The sequence below is a fragment of the Lycorma delicatula genome, chromosome 1, assembly GCF_047948215.1.
Source record: "Lycorma delicatula isolate Av1 chromosome 1, ASM4794821v1, whole genome shotgun sequence".
NCBI lineage: Eukaryota > Metazoa > Arthropoda > Insecta > Hemiptera > Fulgoridae > Lycorma > Lycorma delicatula.
In genome coordinates, this window is record NC_134455.1 from 398,127,265 (window position 1) to 398,147,066 (window position 19,802).

General features: G+C 35.1%; 1 protein-coding gene across 3 annotated transcripts in view; it reads right to left on the bottom strand.

The window, feature by feature from the left end:
- Lpin (phosphatidate phosphatase LPIN) overlaps window positions 1-19,802 on the bottom strand; it is a 231,327-nt gene that overhangs the window by 177,742 nt on the left and 33,783 nt on the right. The gene's annotated exons all lie outside the window — the stretch shown is intronic.

Genomic DNA, 19,802 nt, shown 5'->3' on the forward strand with positions numbered 1-19,802 from the left:
AAAAGAGAAAATATCGCTATAACTTTCTTAAAAAGTAAAATATCGAATTCGTTTAAAGTTCCTACTATTTTTTGGATAAGAACCTAAAACTTATCTAACTAAAGATTTTTGATATCACCAACCATTGCCTTAGGGAGTGAAAAAAATAGGATTTCCAAGACAAAAAACATTTCATACCACCCTTAATTAGACACAGTATCGAATCGGTTTAAAGCGGTCGTTATTCTTCTAAACTTTTGTGTGAAACACTTTTTGATATGATCAACCTTACGGCAAAGGGATGACCAAAATGCTGCTGGAATTGTAAGAAGGTGGGGCTTATCGTATACTGAACATACTTAAACTTTTATACTTTATACTTTTATTTACTTGAAATATGATGCGCTTAAATTATTTTTTTTTTTTATAAAATTTTGAATTTTCGATTATCTAGATAATTAAAATTCTATTTATTTTTAGAATTTAGATTTATTTTTTTTAAATAAATCTAATTTTATACCATGTATCGGTTGAGGTAAAGACAGTTACGTTTTGAAATGAAGATACTTTCCCAGTGTTCTTTGTTTAATTGTATAGTAAATTTGTTAATTTTTGCACTCTCACTCAATCTCCCTCTCTCTCTCTCTCTCTCTCTGTCACTCAATCTCTCTCTCTCTCTCTCTCTCACTCAATTTCTCTCTCTCTCACTCTCTCTCACTCAATCTCTCACTCAATCTCTCTCTCTCTCTCACTCAATCTCTCTCTCTCTCTTTCTCACTCTCTCTCTCTCTCATTCAATCTCTCTCTCACTCTCTCTCTCACTCTCTCTCTCTCTCACTCAATTTCTCTCTCTCTCTCACTCAATTTCTCTCTCTCTCTCTCACTCAATTTCTCTCTCTCTCTCTCTGTCTCTCTCACTCAATCTCTCTCTCTCACTCTCTCTCTCCCTCTCTCTCTCACACTCAATTTCTCTCTCACTCAATCTCTCTCTCACTCTCTCACACTCTCTCTCTCTCTCTCTCTCTCTCAATCTCTCTATCTCTCTCTCTCCCTCTCTCTCTCACACTCAATTTCTCTCTCACTCAATCTCTCTCTCACTTTCTCACTCTCTCTCTCTCTCTCACTCAATCTCTCTCTCACACTCAATTTCTCTCTCTCTCTCTCTCACACTCAATTTCTCTCCCTCTCTCTCTCTCTCTCACTCAATCTCTCTCTCTCTCACTCTCTCTCTCTCTCTCTGTGTGTGTGCGTGTGTGTGTGTGTGTGTGTGTGTGTGTGCGTATGTGTGTGCGCGCGCGCGTGCGCGCCCCGTCCGTGTGTTTGGGTAACAGTAATAACCGCGCGTAACGTTATTTCTTTTATTTAACTGATTACTGAATTTAATAGACACAAAATCGCAAATCCAACAGCATTTGTCTTTAAAAAAATTGTTTTTTACGTCATACTACCGTTTAAAAATATTTAGGTGAAATTTTAACTCTTGCTTACATTTTTATTTCATAATTAATTTTAATGATTTAACCTGTATTAATGTGATTTATTAATTTTAATTCCAACCAGATACGAAGAATACGTAGAACATGTTAATGTTTTATTACACCAGATAAATTAAATTAATTTCAGTTTTTTTAATGAGATAATAAAAATATTTTAATCTGTGAGCTACAGTTAAAGGGCAAGTTACAGATAATGAATCGATTAATGGCCTCCAAATATGAAGCTAGTCGTTGTATAGACCTTTTCCAATTAAATTATCACAGAACAAATCGGTAGCATGGACAGGATGTTGTAGGAACAGTTTCGCGGCTGGATTATTAAGTCTGTCTGCCAATTGTTCTGTGTCATGTTGAGTAATGAGCCTGTGAAATAAGAAACACCGCTAAAGGAAACGGGGTTAACGATCTTGATTTTTGTTATTTCGCTTTTAATAATCTTGAAAGCGAATTATATTTCGCTTTCAAGAATATTTTATATTATATTTTATTTATTTTATTATTTATATAATAATTATTTTATATTTTATTTAATAATATTCTACCGTACTAAACGACATTTGTATGTGTGATACTCTTTAGCTTAACACCGGAATGTACCGATCATTAGCGGAAAATCCCGATTCGTTAGTCCATAATCCAAAATTTCAACATCCTACGGCAACTACGGCAAATCGTTTTTGAGTTATACATACGTACGTACAGAATTCACGCCGAAACTAGTCAAAATAGATTCAGGGATGGTGAAAATTGATATTTCCATTGAAATCTGAAAACCGAAATTTTTCGCGATCACAATACTTGCTTTACTTCGTACTAGGAAGTAAAAACTATTAAAGTTAAAGTTAAAATTATAAATATTTTAAATTAAGTAGTATACAGAATGATTCAAGAGGATAGGGCAATACTTTGACAACTCATTCTAGAGGCTAAAAATAAGAAAAAAGTTCATATAAATATAGGTCCGAAAACGCTTCGTTAGCGAGTTATACAGAGTGAAAGGTTTCGCCCGTGAAAGAGTTTCAGTTCCTCCGGGTAAATTAAGGCTTTCTGAAATTCTGGGAAGGTCAATTAAGGGGCAGATTTAATTGTTTCTTATAGTTATTGAGCTGGGAAATCGAACAAAATAGGTCTCAGAACTGTATTTCTCTTAGTTTCTAAGATATTCTATGTAAAACGCCAAAAATAGGGTCAAAAAACACATTTTTTTACGTTTGACGTACAATAACGTTGTTAAATTGGCAACAAATCGTACATTTTTTAAACATAAATTGTAGAGAATTTAATTGTAAGAAGATTGATGTAAATAATGTCAACAGAAAACAATTAAATTTTTAAACATGTCGAACTTACGTGTCTGTAACTCGCTAACGAAGCGTTTTCGGAGCTATGTTTATATGAACTTTTTTCTTATTTTTAGCCTCTAGAATGAGTTGTCAAAGTATTGCTCTATCCTCCTGAATCACCTATACGAAAGCCGTGCATCAGGAAAAAAGCCGTGTGATGGGAAAGTTCTACATTTCTGTTGTCAGATTTTTTGATATTCTATCTACCAAAACATTTTATTAAAAATTTTGATTTTTTTTCCTGGGTAATTTAATAATGGGTAATTTTTTAAGTGAAATCCAAATGGAAGTCGGATTTTTTTACTCAACATTTCGATATTTTCTGTAGTTATATTTTAAACTAGCGTACCCCGTCGCGACTTCGCCCACAATATAGTTTCACTCGCAATGCTTTTTTTAATAGCAAACTTATTTTTTTATAAATAAAAAATATTTAATCGACAATATTATATTTATATTTACATTAAATCCTGATAAAACGGTAAATGAAAATTTTTTAATGAAAAATACTGAAGGAATATACGATAAACAATGAATTGTTGCCTAAAACTTGCATAAATCTTTTAAAAAATTCTAAAAAAAAATGTAAGATGAAAATCGGAGGAAAGCGGGTTTTAAGTAAGCCACCTTAGATATATTATTATCATTTTAATTAGCTTATTAAGCTATAGATTGATTTGAAAAGACTAGAATTAAATAACGATTCGTGAAATGAAATGAACTTTGCAAAATTTTATAAGTAGGCTATTGTTAAAGGCCATTCGTTAATTTCATGAGCAATTATAAATGTTACAGTATATAATTTATTCAGAGATTATATATGCATGCATTCGTTTAACAATTGTGTAACAGCGTAAGGTCTTCCCACTTTAAACGTAATCTCTTTATGACGTAAGAAGAAATATATGTTTTTGATAAAATATTGTTGTATTTATAAAAAAAATAAAATAAAATAAAAAGCACTAACATGCAGTGATAATATTGAATAATATAGTCATATAAATATAAATGCATATATATATATATTTTTTTTTTAATCTATTGAGTGCTTTGTTGTAATATTTAGGCGCTATTTTTTTTTTGTTAAGACTTTCAATTTATTTTATGTTTAACAATTACGTTTCGAAAGAGGCTTTACGCGAATTTGAAAAGGAATTCAAAATTGAAAATAAAACATCTGAAAAAATTAAATAAATGGGTTCAAAAAAGAAGTAAATTAATTATTTTAAGCAACCATTTAAACTTTCTCTTAAAATAACTTTGACTTTGAATTCGCTTAAAATAATTTCCACCTATCTTTCTCTTAAAATAATCTTATATTTCATCACTGTGTTTAGTTAGACATTTGTTGCTGGGGCGTGCCGACGGTACGCCTCAACTGCTAGGCACTTTAGTACAGTCAATTTGTATTTTTATTTGAAAATCCTTACCTACCGATTGATTTTTTTTTCCATATGTTAGGGGTGATGAGGGAAGCTTACCTCCAGATTTTTAACATCCCCTCCCATAGATTTTTGAAAAACTCAAAAAGTTTTTGAAATGCGTTTTTCTCCGAATCTATGCATTTTAGAGAAAAGTTTTTCAAACAAAAAATGTAGAGGACATTCTCCTCTACAATTAATGTATTTCAAGTTATGCCGTATAATTTGAAATTGAATCACTAGGTGGCACTGAAGTTGTAAAAAACGTGTTTTTTTCACCGGAAAAAATTGTTTTTCGTCTGTATTGCATTTGGTAAAGTTATTAATCTAAAAAAAAAACAGACTTTTATTTAAACAATTTTCTTGTACGACTTACCGTTTTGGAGCTGTAGCTTGTGAAAGTATGAAAATGTTGTGGATTGGGCACGTGTTCGAAACCGGTCTACTCGTTTACAACGTTTATTACAACCACCTAGCGCCACCTAGTGATTCAATTTCAAATTATACGACATAACTTCAAACACATTAATTGTAGAGGAGAATGTCCTCTACATTTTTTGTATGAAAACCTTTTCTCAAAAATGCATCGACCCTTCCCTGTTACGGGGTAAATTCGGGGGAAGTCCTGGCTCCCTTGCCTTGTGCTTGGGGTCTCAGCAGGGTAGCCAAATGCCTCGTCATCCAATTAGTGACGCGCATGAATGGATTAACGAGATTCTCGCTGTCCCTATCTACTATCTAGCTATCTACTATATATATATATATATATGTAGAGAGAGAGAGAGAGATAGGAGGGAGAGGGGGAGTGTAAGAGAACGACACGCTCACGCACTTTCTCTCTCTCTTGCGCGCGCGCAAGTATTTCAATTTCAAATTATACGGCATAACTTCAAACACATTAATTGTAGAGGAGAATGTTCTCTACATTTTTTGTATGAAAAACTTTTCTCAAAAATGCATAGATTCAGAGAAAAACGCATTTCAAAAAAATTTTGAGTTTTTCAAAAATCTATGGGAGGGTGATGTTAAAAATCTGGAGTTAAGCTTCCCTCATAACCCAAAACGCATGGACAAAAGATCAATCGGTAGGTAAGGATTTTCAAATACAGTCTATTTTGATGACAAATTGACTGTACTACGTATGTATGCATGCACTATGTATGTATGTACTATGTATGCCTGTACGTATGGCGGGCGGCGTCTTGGAATGGGATTATTAGGTGTCAAAAATTGATTATCTCTTGTGTAAAAATTTTTTTTTTTTTAATGATGAAAATTGATATAACGAAAGTTAAATTAGAAATTTAACTCTAGATATTGATATATTAACGAATCGGGATTTTCCGCTAGTGATCGGTATATTCCGGTTCCTAATTTTAGTTAATATTTCATTATTTTATATAGAAAAACAATCACAAATATAGAAAGAGCAAGACTCGTAAATTTAACGCACTAAAATGTAAAAAACAATTTTAGGACGGTATATCCGAATGGATTTGACAAGCTTTTTTTTGGTTTTGGTTTGCTTGGCATTTCTCCCGCGACCATCCCATTTGTTCGCCCTAAAGTATAAAACCGAATGTCTGCGCCAGAAACGGTTAGCGTCCTGGAGGGCAGCCATACCAGAAGCGGATGAAGAGCTTCTACACAACCTCTCCTTTTCAATACTTACAAGAAAGATAAAATAACCCAGCAATTGCGACTCTTCCGGAAAAGGGGACGCATTGCTCTTTCCTTATAGCTAGTGCCCCGTTGTGGCGTATTCCTGATAGCCTATTAAGAGTTAGCACCGAAAGGACTTCAGTGGACGGTCTGAAGGGGAATTACGTCGGGAGGACAGGCTTTATAAGCCTAGCCTTCCGCGGTCGGCCCATGAAATGGGTTCGATAACGCTGGTTCAACAACGGATTGGAATGCAATTAAATCCGTCTTAAATTCACTAAAATAATAATACACAAAACTTGAAAAATTAGATCCGAGATATAAAATAACCCTTTTAAAAACCAAGCCCGATTAGAATCATCCAGCAGCAAGGGAGTCTGTCCAGGTTCTGCGATAAAGTAGGGAGTAATAAACTCCCGCCAACTTTGCATTCCATTCCATTCCAGAAACGGTTACTGAGCCTCGAAACAAGTTAACGCGTATTCTAAATAGCTCCTAGAGCTTACCTAACCCAACGTGAGTGGACTATGCGGGGTGCCATTCACCACCGGCTTACGTGTCCTAACCGCTCACTTGTCATATATTTACTAAAATGGGTAGGCGCACCCCGTTAACTATTAAAAATATATATGACATTCATAAATTAAAATTTACTTTGTCTAGACACCAATTCGCTGTCACGCCTAGGTCGCTGAATGCCAGAAAGTATCTTTCCACCATATTAAAGCGCTTGGAGCCCTAATTGGCTGGTGTTCAGCCATATATCTCAAGATTAGCTTCGCACAGCAGTACGTTAGGAGTCTTTCCCTTAAGTAAACTACTGATGTCGGTTGAACAAAGCAACCGCATCAAGGAACATCCATACGTTCCGATAGTGCGGATCACGCCACATTGATTCGCCGCTTGTGAGTGTCCAATTTTCCATTTCGCCTCAAGAGAAAGGCAGTCAAACATCAGGTGTTCATTTGACTGGACCTCAACAGAGACGCACAGCTCATCAGCTGCCAGGCGGAACCGAAACAGATATTGGTTCAAATTAACGTGGTTGGAGAACACGTGGCATGTTAATACATTCTGTTATATACTTTGTATAAAGGAAGAAGAAATGAAATCCAACGGACTGTTTAAAAATAACAGGTTTTTTTACTTCCTTTTACGAACTAAATGATGTATTGTGATCGCAAAAAATGTCAGTTTTCAGATTTCAACGGAAATATCCATTTTGACCATCTTTGAATTTATTTTTATTAGTTTCGGCGTACCGTCTGTACGTATGTATCTCGCATAACTCTGAACCGATTAGCGGCAGGATGTTGAAATTTTGGATTTAGGACTGTTGTAACATCTAGTTGTTCATCTCCCCTTTTGGTTGCAATCGACTGAAAGTGTCAAAATGGTTTGTCGTATGCTAAACACGTGAAACTTTTTTCCACATGCAACCATGTGGAACCATTTTCGGCGTGCCGAAAATTACTTTTTTTTATATTTAGTAACTTTGTATATTTTTTTCTGTTTATCTTCTGGAAATTACCGTTCAGATAATACTTCAGAGGGATGATATGTATGAGTGTAAATGAAGTGTAGTCTTGTACAGTCTCAGTTCGACCAATACTGAGAAGTGTAATTAATTGAATTCCAACTACCAACGAACACCGGTATCCACTATCCAGTATTCAATCCGTGTAAAAATAAGTGACTTTAGACTTGAACACCGGAACTCTCGACTTCCAAATCGGTTGATTTGAGAAGACGCGTTCACCACTAAACCAACCGGGTGGGGTTGGTACTGAGCTTAGTACTTTTTTTCTCCCGTTTAGCCTATGGGAATCACCGTCAAGTATTACTTCAGAGGATAGTATGTATGAGTGTAAATGAATTGTAGTCTTTTACAGTCTTATGTCGACCATTCCTGAGTTGTGTGGTTAATTGAAACCCAACCACCAAAGAAACCCACCCGGGTTGGTCTAGTGGTGAACGCGTCTTCCCAAATCAGCTGATTTGGAAGTCGAGAGTTCCAGCGTTCAAGTCCTAGTAAAGCCAGTTATTTTTACACGGATTTGAATACTAGATCGTGGATACCGGTGTTCTTTGGTGGTCGGGTTTCAATTAACCACACATCTCAGGAATGGTCTAATTGATACTGTACAAGAGTACACTTCATTTATACTCATACATATCATCCTCTGAAGTATTATCTGAACGGTAGTTACCGGATGCTAAACAGGAAAAAGATAGAAACCACCAAAGAACACCGGTATCCACGATCTTGTATTCAAATTCGTATAAAAGTATCTGCCTTTATTAGGATTGGGACCTTAGTACTCTCTACTTCGAAATAAGTTGATTTGTGATGACGAGTTCACCACTAGAGTTCTGAGTTTCAACTCAGAAATAGGATATGTCACGTTTAAAAACAATTACTGAAATTGTTGTCTTTAAGAGGTCATCTTAAAACCCGCAATTGTTATGATTTTTAACAGATGGTATGTTTAAAAATTTTGGGGGCGCTAGAAAAATTTTGATTTTCAACGGGTGGTCGGTGGGTGAAAAAGTTTGGGAATCCACGGTATGTAGTCACATTTAATTGTAATTAAATACCGTTAACATATTTAAGTAGAAAAAAAGAACGAATGATAATCATTCGACGACTTAATTTAAAATTAATTCTATTTCCTGTTTATTTCTTGGTGTGTTATAAAGTTATTTTTTTTAAATCGAGAGGTCCTTGTCCTTTAATCAAGGAAAACTAGATACACATTATTAAATAGACCGCAACATATATATATATATATATATATATATATATATATATATATATATAAACTACATGACAATGAATTCTATTTTAATTTTTATCAAGTTTTAAATTTATATTCTATAAAACATCGTGAATGATTCATAATTAACGCCCGGCAAAAATTGAAAATAAATTAATGAAAATTTATATACATGATTTTCTTACAGTGTAAGTGCACAATAAAAAGGGTAAAGTAAAATGGAGTAACTATGAAATTTTATATATATATATATTTTTTAATTGCTAGATAAAATATCCGAGTTGGACATCCATGACTTCCTCCTTGTATGCCTATTAAATTACATATACACATTTTTAAAGGTACATAAAATTTTATTTCATTAATAACTTCCGATATTTGTTGTTATTGTTATTATTATAAGCTTTTATTTAACTCGCTTTAGTTATAATCAAATCTTGCAATTTCTATCTATATCTTTTGATTTATCGTATGAAAATGATTGAAATTTGGTACACGTATGTAACTTCGATGAGTAAAAATGAATATTTTTACTTTTTAGTCTTAATGAACAAACAATAACATTCACATATAAATATTATTAAGAATATTTTTTTTTTGGATGTAAAAAGTTTATTGTTCATTAAGACTAAAAAATAAAAAGCTTTTATTTAACTAATATTAATATTAATTAAAAAAAGGAAACAAATTAGAAAAACCCTCTAAAAAGTAAACGATAAGAATTAAATCAAATTGAGAATTTTAAACAAAAAAATATAATATATTAACAAATATAAAATTGCACTGAAAAGTAAAAAATAAATTATATAAATATCTAATAAATAACCAATAAATAAATGTAATAATTATTAAATTTTAAAATTAAAAGTAATGAAAATATTTAGTTAACCAATTCTTGGAGGGGCCAGAACTCAGGCAACCCTGGAACTTAGAGGTCCAGGGCAAAATTGGCCATTCATAAGCGGCGAGTCAATGTGGCGTGTGCCACATTGTCGGACCGTGTGGTAGTTCCTTGATTCCGTTGCTTTGTTCAACCGGCATCTATAGTTTAAGGAATATAAGACTCTTACCGCTTTTTTTTTTATGTCTTCAGTCATTTGACTGGTTTGATGCAGCTCTCCAAGATTCCCTATCTAGTGCTAGTCGTTTCATTTCAGTATACCCTCTACATCCTATATCCCTAACAATTTGTTTTACATATTCCAAACGTGGCCTGCCTACACAATTTTTTCCTTCTACCTGTCCTTCCAATATTAAAGCGACTATTCCAGGATGCCTTAGTATGTGGCCTATAAGTCTGTCTCTTCTTTTAACTATATTTTTCCAAACGCTTCTTTCTTCATCTATTTGCCGCAATACCTCTTCATTTGTCACTTTATCCACCCATCTGATTTTTAACATTCTCCTATAGCACCGCATTTCAAAAGCTTCTAATCTTTTCTTCTCAGATACTCCGATCGTCCAAGTTTCACTTCCGTATAAAGCGACACTCCAAACATACACTTTCAAAAATCTTTTCCTGACATTTAAATTCATTTATGATGTAAACAAATTATATTTCTTACTGAAGGCTCGTTTAGCTTGTGCTATTCGGCATTTTATATCGCTCCTGCTTCGTCCATCATTAGTAATTTTACTTCCCAAATAACAAAATTCTTCTACCTCCATAATCTTTTCTCCTCCTATTTTCACATTCAGCGGTCCATCTTTGTTATTTCTACTACATTTCATTACTTTTGTTTTGTTCTTGTTTATTTTCATGCGATAGTTTTTGCGTAGGACTTCATCTATGCCGTTCATTGTTCCTTCTAAATCCTTTTTACTCTCGGCTAGAATTACTATATCATCAGCAAATCGTAGCATCTTTATTTTTTCACCTTGTACTGTTACTCCGAATCTAAATTGTTCTTTAACATCATTAACTGCTAGTTCCATGTTAAGATTAAAAAGTAACGAAGATAGGGAACATCCTTGTCGGACTCCCTTTCTTATTACGGCTTCTTTCTTATGTTCTTCAATTGTTACTGTTGCTGTTTCGTTCCTGTACATGTTAGCAATTGTTCTTCTATCTCTGTATTTGAACCCTAATTTTTTTAAAATGCTTATCATTTTATTCCAGTCTACGATATCGAATGCCTTTTCTAGCTCTATAAACGCCAAGTATGTTTGTTGGTTTGTTTTTCTTTAATCTTCCTTCTACTATTAATCTGAGGCCTAAAATTGCTTCCTTTGTCCCTATACTTTTCCTGAAACCAAATTGGTCTTCTCCTAACACTTCTTCCACTCTCCTCTCAATTCTTCTGTATAAAATTCTAGTTAAGATTTTTGATGCGTGACTAGTTAAACTAATTGTTCTGTAGTCTTCACATTTATTTAGTTGCTCCTGCTTTCTTTGGTATCATAACTATAACACTTTTTTTGAAGTCTGATGGAAATTCCCCATTTTCATAAATATTACACACCAGTTTGTATAATCTATCAATCGCTTCCTCACCTGCACTGCGCAGTAATTCTAAAGGTATTCCGTCTATTCCAGGAGCCTTTCTGCCATTTAAATCTTTTAATGCTCTCTTAAATTCAGATCTCAGTATTGTTTCTCCCATTTCAACCTCCTCTTCTTCCTCTATAACACCATTTTCTAATTCATTTCCTCTGTATAACTCTTCAATATATTCCACCCATCTATCGACTTTACCTTTCGTATTATATATTGGTGTACCATCTTTGTTTAACACATTATTAGATTTTAATTTATGTACCCCAAAATTTTCCTTAACTTTCCTGTATGCTCCGTCTATTTTACTAATGTTTATTTCTCTTTCCACTTCTGAACACTTTTCTTTAATCCACTCTTCTTTCGCCAGTTTGCACTTCCTGTTTATAGCATTTCTTAATTGCCGATAGTTCCTTTTACTTTCTTCATCGCTAGCATTCTTATATTTTCTACGTTCATCCATCAGCTGCAATATATCGTCTGAAACCCAAGGTTTTCTATCAGTTCTCTTTATTCCGCCTAAGTTTGCTTCTGCTGATTTAAGAATTTCCTTTTTAACATTCTCCCATTCTTCTTCTACATTTTCTACCTTATCTTTTTTACTCAGACCTCTTGCGATGTCCTTCTCAAAAATCTTCTTTACCTCCTCTTCCTCAAGCTTCTCTAAATTCCACCGATTCATCTGACACCTTTTCTTCAGGTTTTTAAACCCCAATCTACATTTCATTATCACCAAATTATGGTCGCTATCAATGTCTGCTCCAGGGTAAGTTTTGCAGTCAACGAGTTGATTTCTAAATCTTACCGCTAGCCGTAGAAAACTACCCTCGAGAAATGGCTGGCCGTCGGTTAAATGTAGCTCCAAGCGCTATAATATGGTGGACAGGTAGTTGCTGATATTCAGCGACCTAGGCCTGGCAGCAAATTGCTGTCCTTGACAGAATAAATTTTAATTTATTGACAGGTCATATATTTTAGTAAATAGTCGGGGTGCGCCTACCTATTTTAGTAATATATGACAAGTGAGCGGTGGGACACGCAAGCGAGTGGTGTAGGGCACCGCGCTTATTCCGCTCACGCAGTTAGGTAAGCTGTAGGAGCTAATTAGGATATCGGTCGCTATACCGTTTTGAGGAACAGTAACCGTTTGCGGTACGGACGTTCGATCTTTTGCTTTAGGGCGACCGAATGCGATGGTGGTGGTGGGGGAAATGCTAGACAACCACCTCACGGCTGCATGGGATCGATGCCCTCAGCGATGCGATCGCCGACAACTAAACAGTCGAAATAATCACCACAAATTTAATCTAACCGTGGCTCGATGCCAGCACGCCTACCTTCGGCCAATCAACTGCCCAGCCGGTCCCTAGCCACCCGGGGTGCTACTCTATACCCCTTCAGCCATCCTGCTTAGGGCGAGGAAGCGAAGGATGCAAGCCGCAATTGTCCATTGTCTGCGAGTCTTCCAGTTTACTCTCTCGAGTTCCCTAACAAATCGGGTACGTTCAGCTTCGTACCGGCGACTGATATACAGGACGTGGTCCACAGTTTCATCGACCCTACACTCCGGACACAAGCCGGTGTACGACTGTCTGCTTCTGCATCCGGTTACTTGACTAAAAAAGATAAAATGAAAGATTGACCGCGAAGAAAAACGCAAGAATTCACATAAAGTGGACGAAGCCCAAGGATGTTAGTTTTTTTATTAAAGCTTAAGGCCAGCATATGCGTTTAGGAAATTTTAAACAAGTTGAAAGTATGATAATTATCCGTAGATAAATAATAATATATTCTTATCGCAAAAACTAAATTCGTATACGTTAAAGGTATTAGTTTAAGTTAGATTATAAACAAATACCTATTATTCATCGCTGATTATCATCCATTTCAAGGCACTTCCTCTCTGTTATATACGATATATTCTTTGTTATTAGAGTCACATTTATCATTATGAATACTCATTGTTTTCGTGTTGGATATTATTTATATATATATATATATATATTTTAACGTGAGAAAATCTTATAATGAAAACTGTAAACATCCTATTTCAATTAAATACGGTTATTGTAGATTTTAATAAATTTGTTTTATGGTGATATAAAAATTAATTAAATTGTTTTAAAAACATCTCGTTTTTTATTTTATAAAAAATTATAATCTGTGTATTAATTAAAATAAATATTTTTACTTGCACCGACTAGAAATTCCGACTCAAAATATTGTTATGAATAATTATAATATAATAATAAAAAATAAAAGAGATTTAACTAAGGATGTATTCTAAAGTTTATTTCCTCTTTGTATTATTAATGTTAAAAATACTTTTTCATTACTGTTACTTCCTTTTAAAATAGTTTCCGGTTTTGGTTCTTGATTATTTTATCATTACTCCTTTATATATATATATATATATATATATGTATATGCATAAAATTAAAACAAAAAAATATGAATACATATGAATAAAATAAGATTATATACATAAAAAACTTGAAATATACATATCAGATATGAAAAATTGTCAAAATACAATTTTTATTTAAAAATCAGCATACAATTAGTAAGTAGTTGAATAACATATCGACGATTAACAATTATATAACATTTTATTACTTTTGAAAACATAAAAAATCAAAGGTACTGTTCCGTGGCTCCTAAGTGCGCTCTAAGAAACCCACCGGGCTGGTATAGTGCTGAACGCGTCTTCCCAAATCATCTAATTGGGAAGTCGAAAGTTCCAGTGTTCAAGTCCTAGCAGTCAATTATTTTTACACGGATTTGAATACTAGATCGTGAATACCGGTGTTCTTTGGTTGTCTGGTTTCAATTAACAACACAATCTCAGGAACGGTCGAACTGAGACTGTACAAGAGTACACTTCATTTACACTCATATATATTTTCCTGTGAAGTAATCTGACACTTTTTCTTCAGGTTTTTAAATCCCATTCTACATTTCATTATCACTAAATTACGGTCGCTATCGATGTCTCCTCCAGGGTAAGCTTTGCCGTCGACGAGTTGATTTCTAAGTTAACCATGATATTATCTATCTGATACCTTGCAGTATCACCTGGCTTTTTCCATTTGTACATTCTTCTATTATGATTTTTAAACCGGGTGTTGGGAATTACTAAATTATATTTCTCGCAAAACTCTATAAGTCGGTCCCCTCTTTCATTTCGTTTGCCCAGTCCGTATGCACCCACTGTATTTCCTTTGTTGCCTTTTCCAATAATTTCATTTCAATCTCCAACTATTATTAAATTTTCATCCCCTTTTATGTGCTTAATTGCTTCGTCAATTTCTTTGTATACACACTCTACCTCATCATCATCATGGGCGCTTGTAGGCGTATAGACGTTAACAACGGTTGTTGCCTTAGGTTTTGATTTTATCCTGATTACAATGATTTTATCGCTAAGCTTTTCGAAATAGTCTACTCTCTTCCCTATCTTCTTGTTCATTATCAAACCTACCTTCTGCCTGCCCGTTATTTGAAACCGAGTTAATTATTCTAAAATCACCTGACCAAAAGTCGTTTTCTTCTTCCCACCGAACCTCGCTAATTCCTACTACATCTACATTTAACCTATCCGTTTCCCTCTTTAAGTTTTCTAACCTACCAACCTTTTTTAGACTTTTAATATTCCACGTTCCGACTCGTGGAATGTTATTTTTTAATTTTCTGGTGACCCCTTCCTTAGTAGTTTTCGTTTGGAGATCCGAACGGGGGACTAGTTTACTTCCGGAATATTTTACCGAGGAAGGCGTCTCCATCTTTGTTATATGAAAATGCAGAGAGCGCATTTTCTTCGAATAACAGTAGCTGTATTTTTCCATTGTTTTCAACTGAGCATTAATCAGAAGATTGAGTGATGCTATGGCCGTTTAAGTTCTCCTGACCTACGCCCTTACAACCCTTATTCCTGAAAGAGCTGCTGCCTTCTTTCAGGAATCATTCCTTAATCCGGCTATCAACAGATACCTCTCCGATATGTTTCCTCCTTCGGTTCAGCTACTCTGTATCACTGAGCACACAAGCCCCCCTCACGAACGGCAAGGTCTCATAATTCATAGAGGGAAAGCGCATTAAAAGGTAAAAAATAATTTCAGGACGGTATCTCAAAATGGATTTGATTGGATAATTTGTTTGAGGGGTTTCAATTCCTGTTACCTGTAGGGGAAGACACCCTCCGTCACCCCTTGCATTGCTAGCCCATATGGGCTTTATCGGAAGTCATCTTCTAAACCTTGGTTTTTGACGTATTCCAGTCCGATTCTTTCCAGGATGCCACGAGTGACGTTCCTATCGGTGTATTACTGTTTAATGAACTCAAAACAAAACACATCTTACCGAGTCTAACTAAGACTCAACTCATAGGGTTTTTATAGAGGTTAAAATGACATAATTACGATTTGTTACGCAAACTGCTTGCGGTAAAGGAAAATTTCCAGCAGTCTTAATTGTAGGTAATCTTTCTTGTACAAAAATGACTTCTCGAAAATTTATGTCGATTTTTTTATTTTTTTATTATAATCTATCAAGCTTCTAACATTCCACGCTCCGACTCGTAGAATGTTATTTTTTAATTTTCTGGTGACCCCTTCCTTAGTAGTCCCCACCCGAAGATCCGAACGGGGGACTATTTTACCTCCGGAATATTTTACCAAGGAAGGCGCCTCCATTATTGCTATGTGAAAATGCAGAGAGCCACATTTTCTTGGAAAAAAAGCAGCTGTAGTTTTCCATTGCTTTCAGCTGCGCAGTACTCAGAGGACTGAGTGATGTTGATACGGTCGTTTAAGTCGTCCTGACTCACGCCCCTAACAACTACTGAAAGAGCTGCTGCCCTCTTTCAGCAACAATAACAGTCAAACAGCAACAATAACAATTGAAGAACATAAGAAAGAAGCCCTAATAAGAAAGGGAGTCCGACAAGGATGTTCCCTATCTCCGTTACTTTTTAATCTTTACATGGAACTAGCAGTTAATGATGTTAAAGAACAATTTATATTCGGAGTAACAGTACAAGGTGAAAAGATAAAGATGCTACGATTTGCTGATGATATAGTAATTCTAGCCGAGAGAAAAAAGGATTTAGAAGAAACAACGAACGGCATAGATGAAGTCCTACGCAAGAACTATCGCGTGAAAATAAACAAGAACAAAACAAAAGTAATGAAATGTAGTAGAAATAACAAAGATGGACCGCTGAATGTGAAAATAGGAGGAGAAAAGATTATGGAGGTAGAAGAATTTTGTTATTTGGGAAGTAAAATTACTAAAGATGGACGAAGCAGGAGCGATATAAAATGCCGAATAGCACAAGCTAAACGAGCCTTCAGTAAGAAATATAATTTGTTTACATCAAAAATTAATTTAAATGTCAGGAAAAGATTTTTGAAAGTGTCACTTTATATGGAAGTGAAACTTGGACGATCGGAGTATCTGTGAAGAAAAGATTAGAAGCTTTTGAAATGCGGTGCTATAGGAGAATGTTAAAAATCAGACGGGTGGATAAAGTGACAAATGAAGAGGTATTGCGGCAAATAGATGAAGAAAGAAGCATTTGGAAAAATATAGTTAAAAGAAGAGACAGACTTATAGGCCACATACTAAGGCATCCTGTAATAGTCGCTTTAATATTGGAAGGACAGGTAGAAGGGAAAAATTGTGTAGGCAGGCCACGTTTGGAGTATGTAAAACAATTTGTTGGGGATGTAGGATGTAGAGGGTATACTGAAATGAAACGACTAGCACTAGATAGGGAATCTTGGAGAGCTGCATCAAACCAGTCAAATCACCTCTTCATTTGTCCCTTTATCCACCCGTCTGATTTTTAACATTCTCCTATAGCACCGTATTTCAAAAGCTTCTAATCTTTTCTTCACAGATACTCCGATCGTCCAAGTTTCACTTCCATATAAAGCGAGACTCCAAACATACACTTTCAAAAATCTTTGCTGACATTTAAATTAATTTTTGATGTAAACAAATTATATTTCTTACTGAAGGCTCGTTTAGCTTGTGCTATTCGGCATTTTATATCGCTCCTGCTTCGTCCATCTTTAGTAATTCTACTTCCCAAATAACAAAATTCTTCTACCTCCATAATCTTTTCTCCTCCTATTTTCACATTCAGCGGTCCCTCTTTGTTATTTCTACTGCATTTCATTACTTTTGTTTTGTTCTTGTTTATTTTCATGCGATAGTTCTTGCGTAGGACTTCATCTATGCCGTTCATTGTTTCTTCTAAATCCTTTTTACTCTCTGCTAGAATTACTATTATCATTAGAAAATCGTAGCATCTTTATCTTTTCACCTTGTACTGTTACTCCGGATCTAAATTGTTCTTTAACATCATTAACTGCTAGTTCCATGTAAAGATTAAAAAGTAACGGAGATAGAGAACATCCTTGTCGGACTCCCTTTCTTATTAGGGCTTCTTTCTTATGTTCTTCAATTGTTACTGTTGCTGTTTGGTTCCTGTACATGTTAGCAATTGTTCTTCTATCTCTGTATTTGAACCCTAATTTTTTTTTAAAATGCTGAACATTTTATTCCAGTCTACGTTATCGAAAGCCTTTTCTAGGTCTATAAACGCCAAGTATGTTGTGCTTTAGGGCGACCGAATGGGGTGGTGGCGGGAGAAATGCCAAGCAAACCGATTATGATATATCGTTCAAAGGATCTCAACAAGGACTCATTACTGCAGTTAAGAAAATGTCCAAAATCAACTAGATGTTGCAACAGTCCTAAATCCAAAAATTTCAACATACTACGGCTAATCGTCTTTTAGTTATGCCAGAGAGAAAGTCCAAAATCCATATTTTTTTTTACTTTTTCTTAACTGCAGTAATAAGCCCTCATTAAGAACTTTTCAACAATATATCATAAGCGGTGTTTATTTTCATTGGTTCCACAGTTATAGCCAAATAAAAATGAAATTTTTGGATCTTACAAGGGGAAAGCACACATCGGTTCGAATCAGACATCTTTTTTTTAAATTTAAGTATATTGATTTATTAATAATTATTATCCTTTGATTATAAAACAGTTTTACGATACACAATCCTTACTAATATTATAAATGTGAATGTAAGTTTGTTTGTTTGTTACGCTTTCACGCAGAAACTACTCAACCGATCATGAAACTTCGTAAACATATTCTCAAAGGTATTGCGAAGGACATAGGACATTTTTTAGTAAAAAAACAAAAAAAAACAATATTTTTTCAGGAGGGTAAAAATATTTATATCGGTAGGTATGATCGTCCGACAAAAAATTTGACCAAATTCAACGCCATCTGGCGTTCCGGTAAGTAAATGAAATAAAGTGCCAATCCAACACTGTAATACCGACGGTCAAGTCACTATTCAATCGAGTATAGTGCTTCTGCTGTTTCGAATCCTTCTATATTTATTGTTATTCTTCTTTCGCTTGTAAGCAATACTAACATTTTTCCAGGTTTTGAGGTTAGGTGCCTGTTTATTGTTTTACTTCTAACGCTATTTTCAGTTTTTACTTTGTTTTTTTTTTTTTTTTTTCTAAAATGCCTCGGAAGCGCAAATCTAACCTGTCCAGTGATTCATCACGGGTCCGGGTGGTAAAAGTTGCTCCAACTCAAAATCTTCCGCTCACGCAGAACTAAGACGGCGACAATGTGTTTTGAGGGCTGGTGAAACAACTTCTCAGAGACAAGAAAGGTTAGATGAGCAAGCTGAACGCCAAGATACCTTAAGAGAAGCTGAAACGCCGATTCAAACACAAATTCGTTTAGAAAGACAAGCTGAACAGCAGGCAGCTATAAGAGCGAGAGAAACTCCAGAACAATCGCAGGCGAGAAGAATCGTTCATGCAGAAATGCAAATTAAATCGAAAATTTAATGCGTAACAATTGGTCTGTATTTAATAATTATGGATTTCAATACGATCCTTCACTTGAACACCATAAGCATTCTTTAATCGGTATTGGCTCAAGGAATAGAAAATGTCAGCGTTGCGATGCTTTGAAACGGAAAGATGAAACTGCTGGAATGTGCTGTTCCAGCGGTAAAGTTTCGCTTCCTTTACTTGGTGAACCGGAGGAGCCTTTGAAAACTATATATTTAAGTGTTACAGATGAGTCGAAGCAATTTTTAAGTAAAATCAGAAAGTATAACTCTTGCTTCCAAATGACATCCTTCGGAGTTGGTTAGCTGGCATTTCTCCCACCACCACCCCATTCGGTCGCCCTAGAGCATAGACCAAATGTACCGTGCCAAGAAACGGCTACTGAGCCTCGAAACAGATTTGCGACCTCGTTTACCTAATTGCTCCTAATGAGCTCCTATCTTGCGTGAGCGGTTAAGCTGGGTGCCGTACAGCACCCGCCTATGTGTCCCTACCGCTCACTTGTCACATTAAAACTAGATCGGGGAGGCGCACCCCTTGTTACAATTAAAACTATAAAAGTTACAAACGAATAAAAGACGGTAATTTAAACCGCCACGCCTCGGTCGCTGTTTGCCAGCTAGTGTCTGTCCACCATTTAAAGCGCTTGGAGTTTTATTGGCTGATGGCAGCCATTAATTCAAGGAAGGTTTTCCACCGACACGCCACAGGAATCAGTAAATCTCCATTAA